Source organism: Notolepis coatsorum (genome assembly GCF_963971535.1).
Source record: "Notolepis coatsorum genome assembly, chromosome: 1".
NCBI lineage: Eukaryota > Metazoa > Chordata > Actinopteri > Aulopiformes > Paralepididae > Notolepis > Notolepis coatsorum.
The window spans coordinates 313,350,267-313,374,451 of NC_140165.1; the positions used below are offsets into that span (position 1 = coordinate 313,350,267).

The window sequence follows — 24,185 nt, forward strand, 5'->3', positions numbered from 1 at the left end:
ATGTTCCTGTTCAATGTTCCTGTTCAATGTTCCTGTTAAATTTTCCTGTTCAATGTTCTTTTTTTTTTATCCACTTTTTCTCCCATTTTCTATATTTTTCTCCCATCCCAATTTTGTATCATCCAATTCAACCCTCCCCTGTCACGAACGCTGTTTCTTGCCTCCCACAAGCCGGCTGCAATGTGGACTAAGTCATACATAGCACAAGTCCCCTCCGGTACTTGAGGTAACAGCAGTCGCATCTTTTCACCTGCGCAGCTCGATCTCTGTGTCGAGGAGTAACGCGTGGGAGGCTCACGCTGCCCCCGACACTTCCTGATTCTACTGCGCAGGCGCACCAACCGACCTGTAGGAGTCGCTGTCCACAACGCCCGATCCCCACCCTTCAGTTTCCCTCCCCGTAATACGGCCAATGTGTATTACTGTGGACGACCAGCTAAACTGAAAGCAATGTGGAGCGCTGGGATCGAACAGGCGATCCCAGCGTCTCCGCATTCGTGGCGAGCGCCTTGCCCACTACGCCACGTAGCCGCCCTTCCTGTTCAATGTTTCAGTTCAATGTTCCCGTTCAATGTTTCTGTTGCATGTTCCTGTTCAATGTTCCTGTTCAATGTTCCTGTTCAATGTTCCTGTTCAATGTTCCTGTTCAATGTTTCTGTTGCATGTTTTGTTCAATGTTCCTGTTCAATGTTCCTGTTCAATGTTCCTGTTGCATGTTCCTGTTCAATGTTCCTGTTCAATGTTCCATGTTCCTGTTCAATGTTCCTGTTCAATGTTCCCGTTCAATGTTCCTGTTCAACGTTCCATGTTCCTGTTCAATGTTCCTGTTCAATGTTTCTGTTGCATGTTCCTGTTCAATGCGAGGAGGACCAATATGACAACAGAGTCTGCCGGGAACATGGGCCTGCTCCTCTAAGCGTGATCACCCAGATCTGATCAGAGAGAGTTGTCCTTCCGTGTTCTAATGACGTCTGTAACCGAGACCTCTCCCTGCGTCACGGTCAGCCGGAACTCATTTGCGAACGCAGACAACAATGGGGCTGAAGGAGGAACAACGTGGTGCAGTGAAACGTAGCCCCTGTACTAAAGGTTCAGGGTGATTCCGGTCAAGAAGACGGACGCTACGTAGCGTCTAAACAAAGACACTGGGGCTTTTAACAGTGTTCCCCCGGTAACCCCCCCCCCCCCAGAGCCCCCCTTCTCAAAGCAGGAGCCCCTCCTCTTCTGAAGCCTCATCATCATTTAGCCTCATTAGCCTGTCACTGGAGTTATACGGATACAGGAAGAACTTCCAAAGGACCAGCAACACACACACACACAGACACACAGACACACACACACACACACACAGACACACAGACAGACAGACCCCAACCCCCACTTCCTCTGGCCCTGGCCCTAATGTAAACGGTCTGCCCAGCTGCTGAGTGACACCGGGGAGACAGTCCCTTTTAAAAGATGTTTTACTGGGCCTTCGCTGAGAGGATGGGGCCATTTGTCACTGGCAGCGCGGCAGACACTTGGCCTTGGCCAGCAGCGGCCGTGCATTGTAACCTGCAGGTGGTAAAACAGGAGCTGCCCTATTATGTTAAGTCGAACCAGGGTCCTCTTACCAACACTTTTTGTCTGTGTCTCTGTCTGTGTCTGTCTTTGTTAGGGATGGACATTGATTTTCTAATATTCGTTATTTAAATAATTAGTTTACACAAATATCGTTTTGTAAAAAAAATAAAATATTTCCCCTTGTTTTTACCGCCACCTACAATGTGTTGTGTATTGAGAGGGGACCCTATTAACTGTTACACCGCTGAACTGCATGATGATGGGTACAGGTAGCTAACTAGCCAGGTAGCATAACGGTCTGTTAAAAGCTGGGAGAACAGAAAAGAAAGATGAAGAAAGAAAGAGAGACCGGAGATGTTCCATGGTGGCAACATTTTGTACGTTTGCATTGTTGTTTCACTAAGTTCACACATTTCAAGCATCAGCGATGTAACGTTCAGAATGACTGCAGCCAGCTAGCTCACTCGTTGGATTATCCCACGTTCTCTAATAATAACAAGTAAGAACAAAACCATACGTTAACGTGGAAGCTCAGACATTTCAAGCATTTGACATTTCAACGATGTAACTTTCAGAATGAATGCTTTTGTTCCTGGAAATAACGTTAGCCTGCTGCGACTCGTACATGTATAGCTGTTAGCAATGACGGTGGAGGATAAAAAGGATAAAAAAAGAGGATAAAAAATGTATTAAAATGATAGAATACAATACAGTACAATAAAGCAATGGCATCCCTAGAGTTCTCTCCCCCCACCTGGATGATGATGACAGCGATGGAGAGACAGAGCAACCCGGATCAGCCAATAAGCTGCCACTCTGGACACCTCAGGCTCCTCCTCCCTGCCGAGCTCCGCTTGTTGCCCATGACAGCGGTTTTGACGGACAGACGCCGTCAGCGGTGACTCTTCTCATGGCACCTTCGAGATTTACCTTCCGCGAGTTAATGTGTAGCCAGGCCAGCGACGCTCTGTGCTGATGTCTTTAAGCCTAACGAGGATCTCTGCATTTCTATTATTGGTCCTAATAGGATTATAAATGTCATTGGGGAAAGGAGTGCCTCGGCCTAATGGTAGAGAGGATAGTCTGTCGCACCTATAGGGAGGTCACCATTTAAGATTTTATTGGTTGTGATTATTGTCTGACGATATACATTTCACGATTTTAAATTATTCGAATTCTTTACATTATAGGATTATTTTTAAAGATATATATATATATATATTCTGTATCTCCCTTTTGAATACAATAGCTGCGGGAGGACCTCTGTTCACGATTGGTGAATATTAGGGGTGGGAATCGCCAGAGACCTCGCGATACTTGAGCCCTCGATATATCGCGAATATTGCGATATATATATATATATATATATATTAAACTAAATAAGACTCGTGCACATCTGGTTGGACCCCGACTGGAGGTGCAGGTCAGCGCAAGAGAGATATATAAAAACTAAAAGGAGAATACCTTCAAGGGAAAGAAGGGACTGCACACTCCTCAGGACTGGTTTTTGCTTTTTTATTGTTGCACAACGCGTTTCGCTATCTGCTTCCTCAGAAAAGCAAAAACCAGTCCTGAGGAGTGTGCGGTCCCTTCTTTCCCTTGAAGGTATTCTCCTTTTAGTTTTTATATATATATATATATATATATATATATATATATATTTTTTTTACTGCAACGTAAAACTGTCAACATGTTTTATCTAATAAAATAAAGTTCAGTCTGTTCATCTCACTTCAATAATTTTTATTGCAGAACATGGTATTTTCTCAAGCAGACAGATGTAAACACACTGTAATCTGTGTTGCATGTACCTGACAAACTGAACTCTTTGTATTACAGTCATATTCCAACTTAACTGAATGCACATGTGTGTGTGTGGACTACTGTACTATTACAGGTATTGAAATGAACAATGCAACTTCCTTATACAATTTATTTTATTATGAATAATTAAATATCGATACTTGGCGTCCCTGTATCGATACAGTATCGCCACGCAAAGTATTGCGATACTACTACGTATCGATTTCCCCCCCCCACCCCTAGTGAATATGATCCATGCCTAGAGTATCCTATAGCAGACACACACAAACTGTTTTGGACTAGCTTAGTAGTATGTTATAGCAGGTTTAGTATTGTACCTTCACAGGGCCATACAGGGCTGGATGGAACTTTATGATGCATGTTCATGTTGGACCATTTATTTGGCATCACTTTTCGCTTTGGATATTTTAGACATCCAAAATGCTGACACACTGCCAATAATATGCAGCGCTTTCTTTTGGCGTATTATATACGGCTGGGATGTCTGTTCCCTCTGCCGTTTTCACAGCCAAGTCGTCTGCTCATGATCATGTTAGAGGTGGTACTCCGTCGCTGACACACAAACGGAATGACTCGTGAGCAGAGGTTTCACTGCACACACAAACAAAGTGACTTGTGAGTCGAGGTTTCACTGCACACACAAACAAAGTGACTTGTGAGTTGAGGTTTCACTGCACACACAAAGTGACTTGTGAGTTGAGTTTTCACTGCACACACAAACAGTGACTTGTGAGTCGAGGTTTCACTGCACACACAAACAAAGTGACTTGTGAGTTGAGGTTTCACTGCACACACAAAGTGACTTGTGAGTTGAGTTTTCACTGCACACACAAACAGTGACTTGTGAGTCGAGGTTTCACTGCACACACAAACAAAGTGACTTGTGAGTTGAGTTTTCACTGCACACACAAACAGTGACTTGTGAGTCGAGGTTTCACTGCACACACAGAGTGACTCGTGAGCAGAGGTTTCACTGCACACACAAACAAAGTGACTGCGTTTTCAAAGGGCAGCGTTGAACGCAGGGCTGAATACCATGACTAGACGTCGTAGCTTCTAAAATTCTTGCGGTTTGGACATTTTCGAACCGTCATTAGAGGGGAAACCGGTTAATCCCCGCATCCCTGGTCCACACCCCTCCTGCCTTAGCTGTGATTTTGTTCTCAAGTCTGTTCCAGTCCATGTCTCAGCTGGATACAGTTTACACACATTCTGGAATGCTACAACAAGCAAACAACCATATCTGTTTTTAATCTAAAACAATAGGCTCTTCCTTCTGACTTCATCTCGTGTTGTTGTCGCAACGGTTGTGAATATCTGTTACCATATTATCTCCCGGAGTTACAGTCAACAAAAAGATTTAAAAAGACAAACGCGTACATGAGTCAACAAATAATGTTATATTATTATGAATACGTCACGCGAGGCTTATTATGAGGGTCGGGTCATGATTCCAGTCCACACTATGATATGTAAGGGATAATGTATAGCTACGAGGTCATCAAAATAATTGACCGACACAGAGTTTAGAATACCGAGGCGCCTCGGCGAGGTGTTTTAAACTCTGCGTCGGTCAATTATTTTGCGACAATGACCGTGTATAGGCTATACATTATCCCGCTTATTACATGGCTAACTTACTAACAATATACCGAATTCATTTTACACCATCGACGAGACGAGATCAAATGCAGACGCAGTTGTTCTGTGGCTCTGTCAGCCCAAATAAAGTTATTATTATTATCGCCGGCAGCCGGCAGGTGTGTCTGATTGTGTCAGTGGGCTTGATTGCTCCAGCTGCGAACAGCGGCCATTATTGCTCGGTTGCCCCTGGCAGCGGTCCGTTATCGAGTAATAACGGACCGCTGCTATGGGCAACCGAGCGCTATTGACCAATCACAATCAAGCATTTCGGCGAATGTTAAAACGCCATGTAATAAGATAATATAATTGCCCACAGTAGGTCTATGATCTACGAGGAGGCTCAGGTTTTGGCTACACAAGTGGTCTTCAGCTTGAAAGGGTGCCTGACTGACCACTGACCACCACCACTGCAGTTTGTGCATGAGCCTTACTACTAATACTATAATGTGTTATTCCTCAGTGTGTGTGTGTGCGTAGCGTGTGTGTAGCATGTGTGCGTAGCCTACATGTGGCCCATGTGTGTGTGTGAGTTTCTGTGCTGCAGGGTTAATCTGTGTGGAACAGCAGTAGCCTGCGGCTTTCCCCTGAGACGCTTCCATGGGAGCTGGAACAGCTGTGGGGGGTGGGGGGGGGTGTAACTCAGACCCTGTCGTTACCCCCCACACACACATACACACACAGGCACACGCACGCACACAATCTTAATGGACCCAGGGGAATACAAGCCACGGCCCTGACAGAGGGAGGCCAGGAGTGAAGGGGCGGGGGGGGGGTCGGCTGTGTATCATTACACAGCTTCTGTTATCTAGTCTCGGGGAGCGCTTGTTGTCGTGTCCATATGTCTGTAATCACCATAGCGCTGTCGCGGTCACATTGTTCTCTGGGACCAAAGCGGTGGCATTTTGTTTCCCCCGTGAAACAATGTAAACGGTGTGGTTGTTATATCGTTACGAACGTTGAGCTCTTTTATATAGTCTCTGACTCTGATGACTCACAGCTCTCTCTCTCTCTCTCTCGCTCTCTCTCTCTCTCTCTCTCTCTCTCTCTCTCTCTCTCTCTCTCTTACGCTGCTGCGGCAGAGCGACGCGGCTCACGGGGAGGAATGTGGGGCTTCTGCCTTCTGCCCCCGAGGGAAGATCAAGACTTCACCCGGACGCTTTGACAGCGGCTGCCCACTCCACAAAGGGAGAGGGAGGGAGGGAGGGAGGGAGAGAGTGAGAGGGGAGAGAGGGAGAGTGAGGGAGGGAGAGTGAGGGAGGGAGAGAGAGAGGGGGAAGAGGGAGAGAGAGGGGGGGGAGAGAGCGAGAGAGAGACTGGTATTGTGTCTAAACCTACACGTAAGCATGCAGGAATGTGTCTCTCCGCTTGGCAGTTGTGTAGTCAGTCAGTCAGTCAGTCAGTCAGTCAGTCAGTCAGTCAGTCAGTCAGTCAGTCAGTCAGTCAGTCAGCCAGTCAGTCAGAGTAGAGGTCTCCACTCTCCAGGCAGCAGGGCAGGTACTATAGTCTAGATTAGATAACACGGGTTCTCAAACTTTTTTATACCACAACCCCATTTTATTTAGGATTTTTCTTTTGGCGACCCCACACATATTGAATGTATCGTGGAATTTCAACGTGGAATTTCAATATCAAAATAAAAGCACACGTTGTTGATCGTGCATTATTTATTAGAAAAATGTATTACAGCACTATGTTATCAATATACACATTTATAAAACGAGGCATATTTAGCCAAAATATGTTGCCAGAACACATAAACTTGCCAATGCACTGTCTGTCACCTACCCACGACCCCACTTTGGGTCACGACCCGTAGTTTGAGAAACCCGCTGGTCTAGAATCTATATAGACTCTAGAGATGGTAATCTTGCAGAGTTGGCACCTGCCGCTTCCTGTGCCTTTGGTGAACCAGGGGAATAGATGTGTGTTTGGGAAAATGTGTGAGCGACTCTATCGTCCTGTTCACACATGATGTATAGACTTATGTCCTGAAGTGTAGGCCTTGGTGATGGAGGGAGAACAGCTTCACCTTGCAAGTTGACGAACACCATGTTCCTATTTAAAGCTACAGCCGCCCTGAGTGAGTGAGTGCTGCGTGCCGTGCACACACACACACACACACGCACGCACGCACGCACGCACACACACCTACCTGGTCCAACTGGTTTGTACATATACGTTTGCACTGTGCGACCTGTGTCAAACCCGCCCTCTTTTCTCCATCCTCCAATCACAACTGTTGCTTTTTTAGGTCAATTCTATTGTAGCGGTTTACGGGTTAAGTGAGTGCTGCTTGCTCAGGAGTACCTTGTCAATAGCGGAATGCATTGAATGAAATTCCACTCTTCACACCCAGATTTTCCTATTTAACCGGTTTAGGGATTCAATTTCCGAGACGTTTCCTTTTCACAAAATGTCCCCGACTCGACTCGACTCGACGACCACCGCCGGTGTTTTGGGTTTGTGAGTCACCATGGTAGTGTTTATCTGCACGACTGTGGCTCCGGGACCTTTTTCGGTAGATGCCGTTACATCAGTCGGACTTGGTAGGGCTGCACGATTAATCGGAAATAAATCGCGACCTCGATTCATAGACCTATGCGATCTAATTTCAAAATGATGACTATTATTATTATTTTTTTTACAAAATGTAATTATTAGACTTTTTCTTTTACATACTTTAAAAAAAATTACTTAACTTTTTAAAATTCTGACGATTCTGACTTGAGTTATTTTGTATGTTACAAGATACTTTTAAGTTTAAGTCAAGCACTTTGATATATGTTATGTTTAAGTCAAGCACTTTGATATATGTTATATGTTGTCTGTTTAAGAAAGAGTGCAATAAATGATTTTATTGAAATAAGAATCGTGTGAGAGAATCGTGATCTCAATTCTTAGAGAAAAAAAAAATCATGATTCACATTTTAGCAAGAATCGTGCAGCCCCCCTATCAGTCGGGCTATTTCATTATCTTGTCCTTCGAGAGCGTCTGGAGAAAATGTCCGGAATGTGTGGTTTGTTGACGGGTGATCAATGTGTGTGTGTGGTGAGGTTATGTTATGGCAAGAGAAACAAGTAACAGATGTTTGACGTTTGCTGATGAATGCACTTTTTATGGCCAAGATGATTATCACGTCTTTGAAGAATGCGAGCGGAGCGGCCCTCCAGACATGCACAGCGCTTTAAAGCTCTCATGGCATGTGGTTGTCAGAAGCCTCCCTACCGGGAGAGATGGGGAGAGAGTGATAGATATACTGAGGGAGGGAGGGATGAGAGCGAGAGGAAAAAGAAAGATTGATGTAACAGTGTAGGGAGATAAGAGGTGGAGTGGAACTTTGAAAAGACAGAATAAAGCGATAGATCATCATTAGAATAGATCATCATTGTCATACTCTACTTTAAAGGAAAACGCCAACATTTTGGGAAATTAGCTTATTTGCCATCTACCCTGGAGTTAGACAAGAAGACACATACCTTTTTCGTCTCTGTGCATGCAGTAGGGGAGTAGGAAGACGTTGGGAACTAGGCTAATGGAGGAACCTACTTCCAGTGACCGACGCTAAGCTAGGCTAACGGTGCGTGTCTTCCTACTCCTACTGCATGCACAGAGAGGAAAAAGGGTATGCATCTTCTTGTCTAACTCCAGGGTAGATGGCAAATAAGCTAATTTCCCAAAATGTTGGAGTTTTCCTTTTCCTTTTAGGAAGGAGGGGGTGGAAAGCCTCGGGACACAGTCCAGCCGTTCTCCCAGATCAGAGGGGAGGTAGAGGTTCCACACAGAGCCCGTGTTACATTGAAAGTAGCCTTCATCTTTCTTATCTCATCTCTGAACTGCTGTTCCCCTCTCTCTCTCTCTCTCTCTCTTTCTCTGACCGTATCTGGTTGGGCTTTCGTTGGTTTGTTCCCCCGTCTCTCGACTAGGGTTGGGTACCGTTCACATTTGAACTGATACCGGTACCAGTATTATCTGGGGCCGTCCTCAGTAAATATGATCAAACTCCTCCTCTAACCTCGTCTGGTCTTTCCAAAGACCCAGGAGACGGGGACAGGTTCCCTCTTGTCTAGTATATTATTACGCTCTTATGCTAAACATGTAAAGGTACCGAAATCCTGTACCGATTGATCTAGTGTGAATCGGTACTCGGTAGGGATGGGTACCTTTCACATTTGAACCGATACGGTACCGGTACCTGTGAATCGATACCGCTACCCAACGGTACCTTTTTTCTGTACTTTAGTCTCAAGAAATTTTATTTACCTACCTCAGTCGTGAAAAAAAAAATCCAAACTTCAAATAACTACAATTTCGACAGTTTTCGGCTTGTCATTGCCCCGACTGCTTTGTTGTTGAATCAAGTCAAATCCTAGGTAAGCGTATATTGTGCGTGTGAACGTTGAACGTTGGTATCTCACTTGAATCGATACTCGGTAGTACCGACGTGTTTCGGTTCGGTACCTCAAAAGTACCGAATTCGGTACCCATCCCTAGTACTCGGTAGGGTACAGACTTCCTCCACTCTCTCCTTTTCTCCTTCACTCTCTCCTTGAACTCCTTTCTTTCTTGCCTCTAGAGGTTTTAAAGAAAGATGACTTGTCTTGAGATAAATATCCACTTCCCTGTGTACTGGCGTGCACTGCATACATCCCCTCTGTGTGTGTGTGTGTGCGTGTGTATGCGTGCACGCGTGTGTGGGATAGGAATGCACCGATACTGGTATCGGATATCAGTCAGGTACCAGCCTGACAGGGAGATTTACCAACACACTTATCTCTCTCTCTTTCTGTCTCTCTCTCTCCGTCTTTGTATCACACACGCTCACACATAGCCTTGAACTTGTACACATATGATATATGATATGATATGATACATTTACTTATATTGCGCCCCTCAACCAATAGTTACATCGACCCGGGGCGCATCCCGGGAGAGAAAAGATATGAAACAAAAAAAGACAGGAACAATACGGAAAAAAAACTGAAAAAATACAGGCACTCCAACCAAGCAGATAGAAAACAGACAGACATAATACACCACGCATATATAACGATACAAAAAAACGAGCTCATGGATTGTTTATGGCGAAAAGGTGGGTTTTGAGTATGGGGTGCCTACTTCGGTGTCTATGTAGGCCTGCTTGTGTTTGTTTGTTTAGGGGGGGGGGGGGATTTTATTTTATATTTTATATTTATCTTGATATAATGTAATTTTGCTTCCTGGTGAATGCCACATGCAAGCCCCTTGAGGGTTTTTAGGCAATTCTCCTACACATCCCTTGTGGACTATATTGTATTATATATGTAACTGTTTTTATATGTGTAAATAAACAAACAAACAAACAAACAAATCTGGAGCTGGTTGATTGGACCAGGAGTTCTTTTATGTAGGCGGTTTATGGCTTTGTATGTGAAAATGAGGATTTTGAAATCTATTCGTTGTTTTACATACACACACACGCACACACATAGCCTTGGACTTGTACACATACACACACAAATACACACACATTGCCTTCACTCGTATCTCTGTCATTCCCAATCCATACCTATCTCTACGTCATATATCTGTGCATCATATCTATAACTCTTATTATGTAAGTGAATTGCACCACTCATTATCTCTATCATTCTATAGATATTAGGCCTCATTGCTGTAATCTATCTAGGTCTCTCCGTGTTACAGTGAAATGCTTGGTTCTGTATGACCCTCCTGAGATTGTGCTTCATACAGTAAAAAAAGAATAAAGTCCAAACCCTGTACAAAATATGCAATATACAAACTAAACTGTACAACCTAAATAAAGCTGTAATCCTTATTCAACGTAAATGCACCTTCTGGTTCTACTGGTATGCGCTTGGTTGATGCGCTCAGATAGCAGCACTCGGGAGATCGGATTTTATATGTAATTTATTTTCCTTTCAGATTTTCCTTACAGATCTTCGGATTCCAATAATCCCCACAATGAACTTTAGGAAATGTTTATCTTACCATTTGACGGCGAAATCATATTGTAGAATAAATAAATCAAAAACATAGGCTGCTCTGCAGCGGTCAAAAAACCGTGTCGCCACATACCAAACATTCTTAGAACACTGGCTGTGTGACGGCCAGCCCGTTTTAAACACCTGATGCCTGTTTCCCCAAATTAGCCACATGCATCCCAATTGGCATCTCCATAATTAGCTTATCAAAAATATAATAACCACAACAATACATGATCACAAAACCCATTATTTATATAAGTCATGACTTTATTCATACCAATAACAATAATAATCATTTCAAAACCATACATTTGGCTCTAACAGTGATTACGGTATATAGATTATGGCATTTTAAGTGTTTCTATAGGCTATGTATGAAATATAGACTATAGACCTATACAACTGTTTACAAAGTAAACAAAATCATACATTTGGCTCTAACACTAAAGTACAAAATACAAAAATGCTAACTTAAAAAGAAAATGCAAAAATGAGGTATGGAAGTAGTGCAAATCTTTTTGTAATAAATAGATAAAATAGGGTGTCTAAAGTGAATGTTAACGGTGAGTGTTTGTTTTAAGGTGAGTGTGTGCAATGTGGATGTAGATGGATTAGTGATGCACCGATGTGAAAATTGTGGCCGATACCGATAACCGATATTAATATTACTGTTGTTCTGGCCGATACCGATATTTACCGATGTCGATATCTCTGTATAGAAAACACTTTTTTATGATAATCAAATAAAGAGCTATTTTCCAAAACGCATTTTTTCTCTTTTTTTTTTTTTTTTTTTTAATAACGTTTTTAACTTATTTTCAGAAATTACTGATATTTTGAAACTATTTAAGGCCAAAACATAAAAAAAAGAAAAATATATATATATATATATTTTTTTTCTGCCCATATCGGCCCTATCTTGATATCGGACCGATACCGATGTGTAAAAAAAAAAAAAACGGCCATATCGGCCGATATATCGCGCATCACTAAGATGGATGGGTTAGTGTCGCATAGAGTCATTGAGCATCCTGACGCTCAGGATGGGTATATGGGCCGTGGAAACGTCTCACCCGGTGTGTGTTGTGCTTTTGTTTTGGCTCCATCTTATCCGCCGTCCAATCGGCTGCAGCGAGGACGCACCACAGTCGCACAGAAGAGCGTGACGGATGGCCATGCGGGCGTTGTTATTTGCCACTCTGCTCTCAGGTGGTGCGTCCTGAATGCCTGTGGCCAAACGCCTACACAACATACGTCTTCCTGTCTGCGTGCCCCCTCCCTCTCTCTCGTTCCCATAGCAACCTGTAACAGCGATAGGCAGCAGCACCGTCACTGGTCTCACTGACGGGGCTGTTGTATGACGTATGTGAGGCGACGGTGGCTTGGGAGGTAGAGCAGTCGTCTGGTAATCCAGAGGTTCGATTCCTGCTCCTCCCAGGCAGCGTGTCGTCGAAGTGTGATTGAGCACGACACTTAACCCCTAACTGCTCCCAATGAGCAGGTGGGCACCTTGCATGGTCGCCTCCGCCGGTGTGTGAATGTGAGTGAACGGGTGAATGTGAGGAACCAAATTGTAAAGCGCTTTGGATAAAAGCTGCTATATAAACGCACCATTTACCATTTATCGCATGGAGCCGCATCTGAAGAGAGCATTCTCTCCAGTCACAAGTCGCCCCAAAGCCACAAATGATGGGCATCTGAAGAGAGCATTCTCCCCAGTCACAAGTCGCCCCAAAGCCACAGACGATGGGCATCTGAAGAGCGCGGTCGCCCAAAGCCACCGATGATGGGCATCTGAAGAGAGCATTCTCTCCAGTCACAAGTTGCCCAAAGCCACAGACGATGGGCATCTGAAGAGAGCATTCTCTCCAGTCACAAGTCGCCCCAAGCCACAGACGATGGGCTCCAGGGGAGAGAAAAAAATATTCTCAACCTTCTCTGGGTGATGATGACATGTGTGATTCAGTATCGCTTCTCTCTGTTGATTGGTTTATCCTCGGGGATGCACCTCTGGGACTCTCTCTCCTTCACTCACCACTTTCCACTCAGTCTCACCATTAACTGACGACGGAAGACAATTTGACCGATATACTGATTGATTTCCAAATTACAATTGGCTTTGACTTGATAAGAGGCTAGCAGTGAGTAAATGTTATCCTGTACTGTTACACCATAATGCAAATGATTATTCTTTTCTTTCTTCTGCTAGTCACAAATAGAAGACGATGATGCAACACGGTGCTCGTCTACCGTGACGACGCAAAACGATTCACACATTGTTCACAGATTCAGATTGGAATATTGGGATATTTGTCAAATTTTGAATCTGCTAATACTGGTCAATGACTAATCCACTGCTAATCAAAACAACTATGAATTGATTGCATAGATTTCCATGGGAAACCCTGTTAAGCTAAAAGTAAGAAATCTATTTAATTTATTTGGAAATGTGTCAAGTGGGGGTTGGGCGGGTCTACCCTAATATCACTTCTCATTTCTGGATACAACAACGTCTCCTCTCTTCCATAATGACCAGTCACAGTGGGCAGCCTTGCAGAGGCACGTGCCATTCACTTGTAATGACCAGTCACAGTGGGCAGCCTGGCAGAGGCACGTGCCATTCACTTGTAATGACCAGTCACAGTGGGCAGCCTTGCAGAGGCACGTGCCATTCACTTGTAATGACCAGTCACAGTGGGCAGCCTTGCAGAGGCACGTGCCATTCACTTGTAATGACCAGTCACAGTGGGCAGCCTTGCAGAGGCACGTGCCATTCACTTGTAATGACCAGTCACAGTGGGCAGCCTTGCAGAGGCACGTGCCATTCACTTGTAATGACCAGTCACAGTGGGCAGCCTTGCAGAGGCACGTGCCATTCACTTGTAATGACCAGTCACAGTGGGCAGCCTTGCAGAGGGATAGAGGCAACACTCCATTCACTTGTGAGCTGTGAGCTGTAGGAAAGGAAGCAGGTCTCTTTGAGTCTCCATCGCCCCATTCCTATTCAAATGAGAGAGGAAGAGAGACGGGGGGGGGGGGGGGGGGGGGGTGAAGGGATGAAAAGGGATGAAAGTGTGTCTCCACCTCCCAGTGTTGGAATATGAATGGGGCTTCCCACCCCTCACTGCAGGGGGTCCCTCCCTCTCCTGCAGCAGGCGCACATCACGACTCACTCACATAATGCATACATGCAACAACACACACGCAAGGACTGTAGACAAGGTGTTTTTACTATGTCTCTCTCTCTCTCGCTCACTCTCTCTCCTCTCTCTCTCTCTCTCTCTCTCACTCTCTCTCTCTCTCTGTGTCTCTGTCTGTCTCTCTCTCCTCTGTCTCTCTCTCTGTCTGTCTCTCTCTCTGTCTCTCTGTCTCTCTCTCTCTGTCTCTCTCTCTCTGTATCTCTCTCTGTGTCTCTCTCTGTCTGTCTCTCTCTCCCCTTCCCTCTGTCTCTGTCTGTCTCTCTCTCTCTCTCTCTCTCTCTCTCTCTCTCTCTCTCTCTCTCTCTCTCTCTCTCTCTCTCTCTCTCTCTCTGTGTTTCTCTCTGTCTGCCTCTCTCTCTCATCATTGTATCTCTTTTATGTTGCCACACGATTTGGATTATAGGCTCTCTTGATACATTGAATGAAGGTATCCAAAGGATTTTCTTGTAAACAACTCGCGTTTGTTTATATTCACATTTCTGCCCAAATAGGCAGAGTTTTCTATTGTTCTATAATCTGCTGAAGACAGAGTTCTGCCTCATATAGCCTAACCTTTGCAAAGTCCATTTACCATCACTAGATGATAAAGTTTGAAGACATTCTTCCGCTGAAAATGTCAAACAGAGTTATACGATGATTCTTCGTCTGTTTTGCCAGCAGTGTAGTCGATGCGAAGCAATTTGCTTTCTTACTTTCTGAGCAAACGGGGGAATCGGAACCGAAAGGTTTTAATCTACACCATGCAGGCAAAAGGCGTAGAGCCATATGAAATCCGTTTTATTTTTTTCCAAATTCCATTTTATTTTTTTTCAAATTATGTTATTTTTTCGTTTTAATATTTCAGAATTCTGTATTTTGCTTTGTACGCTCATTTTACCATCAGAAATAGTGTCTAATAAGTGGGAATGAATAAATGTCCACAATTTAATAAGCTATAACAGTCCATTTAATAGGGCTGTCTTAAATACTTCGAAGCTTCGTTCGATGGGCATGGGATTCAAATATGAAAATAAAATTCGATTATTAAAAAAAAATAAAAAAAATAAATGATTTTTTTTCCTGTCTTTGTTAATTACAACCAAGCAATGCTGTTTGTTATTTAAGATGAGGTCGGACTGCACTGACAGATTTGTGTTCATTGTGCTGCTTTTATAAAGCCTCAAATGACGGCTTACAATATTTCATGAAAGCAAAGTGTTTTGTTTGTCTAAGATTTAAAAAGGTTTAAACTGTACAGCACTGACAAAGTTGAACAAAGTGCTGTACAAGTCCCACAACATTGAAAATAAATTTAAATTTTTTTTCTTTCTTTTTTTATACAGTTGATTCCATTTTTATTGCTCAATTCCGCGATTCCGGATTTCATATGGCTCTACAAAAGGGTTTGCCATGTCCAACACAAAACCATGGTCCTCCAGCATTTCAGATGCTGCTATCACTTGGCACTATTTGGTTGCCAGTGCACTCTATACAAACATACCGTGTTCGAATAACAAATGCAAATATAGTCTGCCCCGTTGTTCTGACCAGGATTACCTTCCTTTTGCCCCCTTGATGCGTGCACACACTGAGGCTGAGGTTACACCTTTCGTATCATCTTCGTATTGTTTTCTTATACGCATCGCCGCGTATCGCCGCGACGTCATGCGCCTCGAGTCACACTTTCGTTTTTTTTCCGTTTTTGTCAGCCAAGCACACTGATGTAGTACACTGCCAAAGCAGTAGGTGGCAGTAGGTGGCAAACATGAAGGCAATTTCAACCAATCAGAACGAATGTGCCAATACACTTCCTGGTGGAAGCTCAAATGTCAATAAGGCAGCCTATGCCGCGCCACCATCTTGTTTACTCAATGCAGCAATAATTTTCCAGCAAAGCCTAATAAAAGTGCAATAAACAAAACGGATACATTCACTGTGTGTTCTGCTTGTCATTTGTTGATGAAACAAAACTAACATCAACACAAGTGACCACCAAGAGCGGATAGTTTTAGTCTAAAAAACGCTCGGTAGCATTGTTAGCTGCATGCTAACGTCAATGGAGTATGCCATTATAACTATAGCATTGTGGCTAGAAGCTAACGTTAGCTCACGCTACTTAGCCAGCATCAAAACTGATGATATCGCGAGCTATCAGTAGTTAGATAACATTAGAGACAACGCTGTGTGTATTAAACAAAGGTGAATAGATGACTGGGCCATTTTGTTTAATGCTTCTTAAGTTGAAAGAGGAACTCTGAGCTAACAGGGTCTGAATCCTGATAGCTCACGTTAGCCAGCTGCTCATGCCATCGGTAATGCTAGCAGAATGAATGGATGTAAACTTTATTTAACATAATTGCATATGGGTACAATACAATACGGCTCAATACAAACAATTGTTAAGGGAATGCAGACTGTTGTAGCTTGGACTGGGGTCCTAATAACAATAACTTGACAACACATGGTAGCTGAAGCTATTTGGGACACGGAGCTCTGTCCCAAACACACACACACACACACTCTGCTGTCACCGGAAGGGCACGCAGATGGTATCTACTGCGCATGGGCGTTTTCGCAACAACGGCTAGCGTGCTGACTACACGCTGTTTGTCGACTTGTTTTTTTGCGTATCTCCAAACGCAAACACAATTTTGCGTTTCAGCCGTATCCACAAAAAAACGCCAAAAAACGCGTTTCTGTGTAGATAGGACATCATACGTCGTCAAAAACGTATAAAAAAACGCCAGGAATACACTAGTCTAACCATAGCCTGAGTCTGACACATACAGCGGACAGGTCTATAACTACGCGCTAGAGCCTGTTCACGGGTAACGCAGTCTTTCAAAATGTCTGGACCGTGGTTTTGGTGGTTAGCCCTTTGCCTGCATGTTGTGTTGTAGTTAAAAACCTTTTTGGTTTCTTAGTTTGGCCCAGGGAACAAACTTAACTTTTTGACTTACCAGCCATTTGGCTGGTAGATTTGAAAAACTCTCCTTTTTGCATGATTGATTCATTTCCTGATAATGTATGACGGTGACCTTGAAACCTGTTGTATGACGTTTCTGGCGGAGAAAGTGTTAACAGACACTTAGTAGAATAAAACAAAATGGAATATATAAACTAAATTAGAATATAATATCGGACAGGGCTGTACAATTGTGCAGGATTGTAGTAGGGTATATACACTACATTATAATAAGAATACAGTGCAGTTGTTCAGTATTAAATGGTAAATGGCTGCATTTATACAGCAGCTATTTATCCAAAGCGCTTTACAATTAGTTCCTCACATTTTTTACCCATTCACTCACACATTCACACACCGACGGCGGAGGCGACCACCATGCAAGGTGTCCAACCTAAGTGTCTCGCTCAAGGACACTTCGACACGCTGCCCGGGAGGAGCGGGAATCGAACCACGGGAACCTCCGGATTACCAGACGACTGCTCTAGCGCTGTCGCCCCCCCCCCCCCCCCCCCCCCCCCAGTATTACAGAGGTTTAGCCTGGCTGTGGCTCAGTTATATAACACACTGAACTGTGTAGGAAGGGTTAAGATGGATTCCTGGTGCTGCTGAAGCTCTTGACAAACCTCTCGGCTATAACTAGGACAGGCTGTGCTCATTCCGTCTGACGGCTATTATGTACAACAACTTTTTAAGTAGTGTTGGGCTCGACTCTGGCTCTGACACAGCGCTCTGAAATATTCATGCCGTTTGAGTTCCTTTTTTTTTTAGGTTAATCCCCTTCAAATCACAACGCAACGCCGCCCGTCGCCGATGGTGAACTCGGAGACAACTCGCGCGCACACACGCACACGCACACACACACAGATGTACTTCCCTCTCCGGGCCAACAGTGCTGCTGTTATAATGAGATGTAAAGTATAATTTGCATGTCATCCTTGAAATTCCTCTCGACTCTAATTTGGTCCAACGCACGCACTCACGTGGGTCTCACTGTGTTACTGTTACTAGAGACTCTTCTTATTAGCCTCCAGTGAGCTGGACGTCAACATGATGCAGGACACATCGTACGTAGTGTGTAGCCAATGAGAGGGATGGAGCACTGTCCTGCAAGCATGGAGAACACACACACACACACACACACACACATACGTACGTACGTAGGGGCGACAGTGGCCCCGGGAGGTAGAGCAGGCATCTGGTAATCCGGAGGTTCCTGGTTCGATTCCCCCTCCTCCCAGGCAGCGTCTCGAAGTGTCCTTGAGCAAGACACGACTTAACCCCTAACTGCTCCCGATGAGCAGGTTGGCAAGTGAGAGAATCGTGAATCTCAATTCTTAGGGGGAAAAAAAAATCGTGATTCACATTTGAGCAAGAATCGTGCAGCCCTAATAGACACACATAGACATACACTATACACATATACATACACACACATACATACATACTTACACACAGAAGGACTGGGCTAACGCTCTACTGTTTGATGGTCATTCTGTCTGGCAGGCTTTGGAACCACAGAGAATGACTCCAGTACTAAATATACAGCAGAGTCTTTAGATGTAACCGTGTCCTATTCAAACAGACCTGAGTGTGACTGAGGTGCTGAGAAATGCATTCAGAAATGGTTAAGTATAACACAGGTACGCATTGTTGTTTTTGTGTGAGTCGTAAAGTGCTCGTAAAAATATAGTACAATTACTACAACAACAACAGAAATTCCAGCCTTTATAAAAATATATGTCAAGACTTGATTTGGAATGTTTTAGGTTAAAGGGGCACTTCACAAAAAAAAAAAAAAAACAATGCTTATTTACACATGTCCAAAAACACTCAATCTGCATCGGTGTTGCACACACTGTTATCGAGGATAAATGAGTTTGAATATGGCCACCGGTGATGTCATCGTACCATTAGTAAAGTTATATTCCGATATCAAATTTTTTATTTTTTTTTATACATGGTTTGGCCTTAAATAGTTTCAAAATATCAGTCATTTCTGAAAATAAGTTACAAAAGTAAAAAAAAAAGAAAATGCGTTTTGGAAAATAGCTCTTTATTTGATTATCATAAAAAAGTTTTTTCTATACAGAGATATCGACATCGGTAAATATCGGTATCAGCCAGAACAGCAATATTAATATCGGTTTATCGGTATCGGCCACAATTTTCACATCGGTGCATCACTAATCTCACGTTTTCGGAATGTATGTACATTTTAAAAGCTGTGACAATAAAGGAATCTGAATTTGAACTTGAATCGGGGACATTGAATGTCATCGTTGGCTAGGTGTGAGAGCGCGCATGTGAATGAAGTTCAAGTTTCTTTATTAGTTGTCATACAGAAGTACAGAATACTTTTATATAAAATGCTTCTTTCTTTTTTGCTCCAGAGATTGTGCTAGATAAAAATAGATCAGTATAAAAAGTATAGTAAGTAATAGTATAAAATAGAAGTCAAGTACGTAGACAAAAAGTGTTCAATATATACATATTATATACAATGTACAATGCAGAGTAGAAAAGTAACTGAGATACAATATACTATATATACTATACACAGTACAATGCAGAAATGGGATGAGGTACAATTTAGGTAAAATGTACAGTAAGGTGTAATGAGGTATGGGTTGTAGTGCAAATTCTTTGCCAATAAATATAAAGTGTGTTTAGGTGTTCTAAAGTGGGTGCAGCAGTGAGTTGTTTGTGAGTGTGTGCGTGTGGATGTGTGTGCTGTGTGAGTGCATGAACCTCTGTGTGGTGTCGCCCGCGGCGATAAGACAGCAGCAGCATGGAAGGCGCAGCTTGGCGATATCACAGGTTACTAAGCTGTAGCTGTTATGGGTAATTGAGTCGCTTCAGACCCCGGGGGGCCGCGCTTCAGACCCGGGGGGGCCGCGCTCCGTACGGCGAGGTACGAGCTTAGATCGCTGCTGCCGCCGCTGGACAGTTTCCACTTGTCATTGTGTTTTATGTCCAGCAGGGCAGTGGAGGAAAAAGCATGGGCTGTGAAATCCATGTTGACTCTGCCGGCTACATGCAGGAAGGTCTCTCTGTTGGCTGTAGAAAACACACACACACTCGCACACGCACACACACACCGGACACACACGGACACACGGACACACACGCACAACCGCTGACCCATAACCACCCCCCACACTCGCCATCAGCTAAAGACACTGTGTTATTATGCTGGGTGTTGGGGGATAAGTGGACCTGAATTGATCAGTATTATTGATTGGAACCGTGTTTGTCAGACAGTAATGGGCCTCCCCCCCAGGACACAACGGCTGTGCCTCTAGTGCCCCCCCCCCCCCCTCACCCCCTGCATGAATATACCCCAAACCTCTCTCCCCCCCCTCTCTCTCTCTCTCTCTCTCTCTCTCTCTCTCTCTCTCTCTCTCTCTCTCTCTCTCTCTCTCTCTCTCTCTCTCTCTCTCTCTCTCTCTCTCTCTCTCTCTCTCTCTCTCTCTCTCTCTCTCTCTCTCTCTCTCTCTCTCTCTCTTCCTTTCTCTTTGAACTCTCTTCCTCCACCCAACATTGCCCACCTTCCTTCCCTTTAATACACACTCTCTCTCACCCCCCCCCCCCCCCCCCCCCCCCCCCTCTACACTCCTGGGACAGGGGCCAAGACGTGGAAGAAAGGCACCATTATAAAGGATGGAGTTAGCAGCAGAGAGAGGATGCTAGACAGAGAGAGGGGAGAGGATGCTAGACAGAGAGAGGGGGAGAGAGGATGCTAGACAGAGAGAGGGGTGAGGATGCTAGACAGAGAGAGGGGAGAGGATGCTAGACAGAGAGAGGGGAGGGGAGGATGCTAGACAGAGAGAGGGGTGAGGATGCTAGACAGAGAGAGGGGTGAGGATGCTAGACAGAGAGAGGGGTGAGGATGCTAGACAGAGAGAGGGGAGGGGAGGATGCTAGACAGAGAGAGGGGTGAGGATGCTAGACAGAGAGAGGGGTGAGGATGCTAGACAGAGAGAGGGGAGAGGATGCTAGACAGAGAGAGGGGAGAGGATGCTAGACAGAGAGAGGGGAGAGGATGCTAGACAGAGAGAGGGGAGAGGAGGATGCTAGACAGAGAGAGGGGTGAGGATGCTAGACAGGGAGAGGGGAGAGGATGCTAGACAGAGAGAGGGGAGAGGATGCTAGACAGAGAGAGGGGAGAGGATGCTAGACAGAGAGAGGGGTGAGGATGCTAGACAGGGAGAGGGGAGAGGATGCTAGACAGAGAGAGGGGTGAGGATGCTAGACAGAGAGAGGGGTGAGGATGCTAGACAGAGAGAGGGGTGAGGATGCTAGACAGAGAGAGGGGAGAGGATGCTAGACAGAGAGAGGGGTGAGGATGCTAGACAGAGAGAGGGGAGAGGATGCTAGACAGAGAGAGGGGAGAGGATGCTAGACAGAGAGAGGGGAGAGGATGCTAGACAGAGAGAGGGGAGAGGAGGATGTGAGACAGAGAGAGGGGTGAGCGTGCAGTCAGGACAGGGCAGGATGCTAGAGAGGGGTGTTGTTGAATCCTCTTTTAGCAGAGCAAGATAGTTGCATAACCCCCAATGTGTTGTCAGTATAGTCTATTGTTTTGTGTGTGTGTGTGTGTGTGTGTGTGTGTGTGTGTGTGTGTGTGTGTGTGTGTGTGTGTGTGTGTGTGTGTGTGTGTGTGTGTGTGTGTGTGTGTGTGTGTGTGTGTGTGTGTGTGTGTGTGTGTGTGTGTGTGTGTGTGTGTGTGTGTGTGTGTGTGTGTGTGTGTGTGTGTGTGTGTGTTGTGTGTGTGTGTGTGTGTGTGTGTGTTGTGTGTGTGTGTGTGTGTGTGTGTGTGTGTGTGTGTGCCTGCGTGCGTGCAGCGCCTCTGGCCTTGTTGTTCAGACTCCTCTCAAACAGTAGACTAGCCTATAATGGCTGACCTGATGCGTGGAATTGATTGCATCTGTTCTGCAGACACTCGCGCGCACGCACACACACACACACACACAGGCGGGTACAGTACACACACCGCACAGTCCGCTTACTTGAAATTAGATTGGTTAAAGATTAAACCACAGGCATTTCAAGAATATGAGTTAGCATCTGAGTTGACCGTTGACTTCATTCCACAAAGATTAGCCACACAAGCCTAGTCTGGCCTTCTGGGAACAGAAACAGGGCTTGAACTCTATTAACATAGAAACACAGGGATTGAACTACTATTAACATTGAAACACAGGGATTGAACTACTATTAACATTGAAACACAGCGATTGAACTACTATTAACATTGAAACACAGAGATTGAACTACTATTAACATTGAAATACAGGGATTGAACTGTAACAGTAAATTGTAGGTGTTAACCTGCTTATCTCTCTCCCCTTTTCTCCATCAGAACGGAGAGACTGAGCTTTGATCCCTGCCCTGTGATCAACAAACACCCTGGCCGCGCCCTCTACACCTGCACAGCTGGTGTCTGGAGGGGGTAAGTTAGTGTGTGTGTGTGTGGGTGGGTGTGGGGCTAAATTAATGTGTGTGTGGTTTCATTATCTGCTGATGAGGGTTTGGCTGGCAGACTATCTAAAAGCTCAACAAAGAAACACTTTGTGCCAACGGTAATGTTTTATGTTTGGAAGTGGTGGTTGTATTTTCAGAATCTGGCACCCGTTTGATTTGTTTTTAGTTTTTTGTGTGATCTCATTCATGTAGCGTTCCCCATCTGATCTGCGGATGCTATCTTTTGAGTTATTACATGTTTGCCAGTGCCCAGTGTAAGAGTTCATAGGGTTTGTTGATCATACACATAAATAGCTTTTTATTAATGAGTCTTTTCAAATGAGCTGTGAACATTCAGGACCCTAGAGGAAGAACCCTGTATATTTAGGTGACCCCACAGCTAGTGATGCACGATATATCGGCCGCTGATATAATATCGTGCATCCGATATGGCAGTTTTTTTTACACATCGGTATATCAATATCAAGATAGGGCCGATATGGGCCGATATAATTTTTTTTATTTTTTTTTATTTTTTTTTAATCATTTTTTTTATTTTTTACATGTTTTGGCCTTAAATAGTTAAAAAATATCAGTCATTTCTGAAAATAAGTTACAAAGGTAAAAAAAGGTATGCGTTTTGGAAAATAGCTCTTTATTTGATTATCATAAAAAAGTGTTTTCTATACAGAGATATCGACATCGGTAAATATCGGTATCGGCCAGAACAGCAATATTAATATCGGTAATCGGTATCGGCCACAATTTTCACATCGGTGCATCACTTCCGCTAATGCTACCATCGGGCCAAACTTTACATTTTCATGAGAGCATATAAATGGTGCATTTTTATATAGCAGCTTTCATCCAAAGCGCTTTACAATGTTGTTCCTCACATTCACCCATTCACTCACACACTCACACACTGACAGCAGAGGCGACCATGCAAGACCAGAAGCATGTCACTGAGACTCAACAGCGTTATTAGACTATACTATAAAATATAGGTTTAGGTCTACAAACTACAACTACATTTACATGGGTTTAATGGACGGCAAGGAAGGGGTCACTTCCCGGAAGGGGCGTGGCACTCAATGTGTTAAAGGAACACGCCAACATTTTGGGAAATTAGCTTACCGTCTTCTCCAGAGAGAGAGACAAGAAGATAGATACCAGTTTCCTCTCGTGTGTGCGTTCAGTAGAAAGCTATCTGGCTGCACGTTAGCCTAGCTTAGCACAATGAATGGAAGCGGACAGTGCCGGTTAGCCTTCGGGGGAGGTGTTAGTTGGACAATGCCTAGGCTAACAAAATGTTGGCGTGTTCCTTTTCAGTCTAGTTCGGTTATGTGGGTGGGTGTCCACATGAGTTATAGTCTAGTGTTTATGGTCATTAGTGGTGCTAAATACACACATCACCTTTAACACCTTACCTATGCAGTGGCGTCAGACCAATGGATCGTCTCTGGACGCGACCTACGAGGATGTAAAGTACTATAAGGATGCGTCGTACCCACCCTTTGTTTTGGATCCTTGTTGCTATCCTCTTTCCTGCTACCAGA

The 24,185-nt window shown here is 44.3% G+C and overlaps 1 protein-coding gene across 4 annotated transcripts in view; it reads left to right on the forward strand.

Annotated features, from left to right (window-relative positions):
- Window positions 1–24,185, forward strand: part of sipa1l3 (signal-induced proliferation-associated 1 like 3) — a 184,461-nt gene that overhangs the window by 58,242 nt on the left and 102,034 nt on the right. For all 4 annotated transcript variants that reach the window (XM_084326936.1, XM_084326939.1, XM_084326938.1 and 1 more), the window contains exon 2: window positions 22,526–22,615. The gene's annotated coding sequence lies outside the window, so the exon portion shown is untranslated. The remainder of the gene's footprint in view (window positions 1–22,525; window positions 22,616–24,185) is intronic.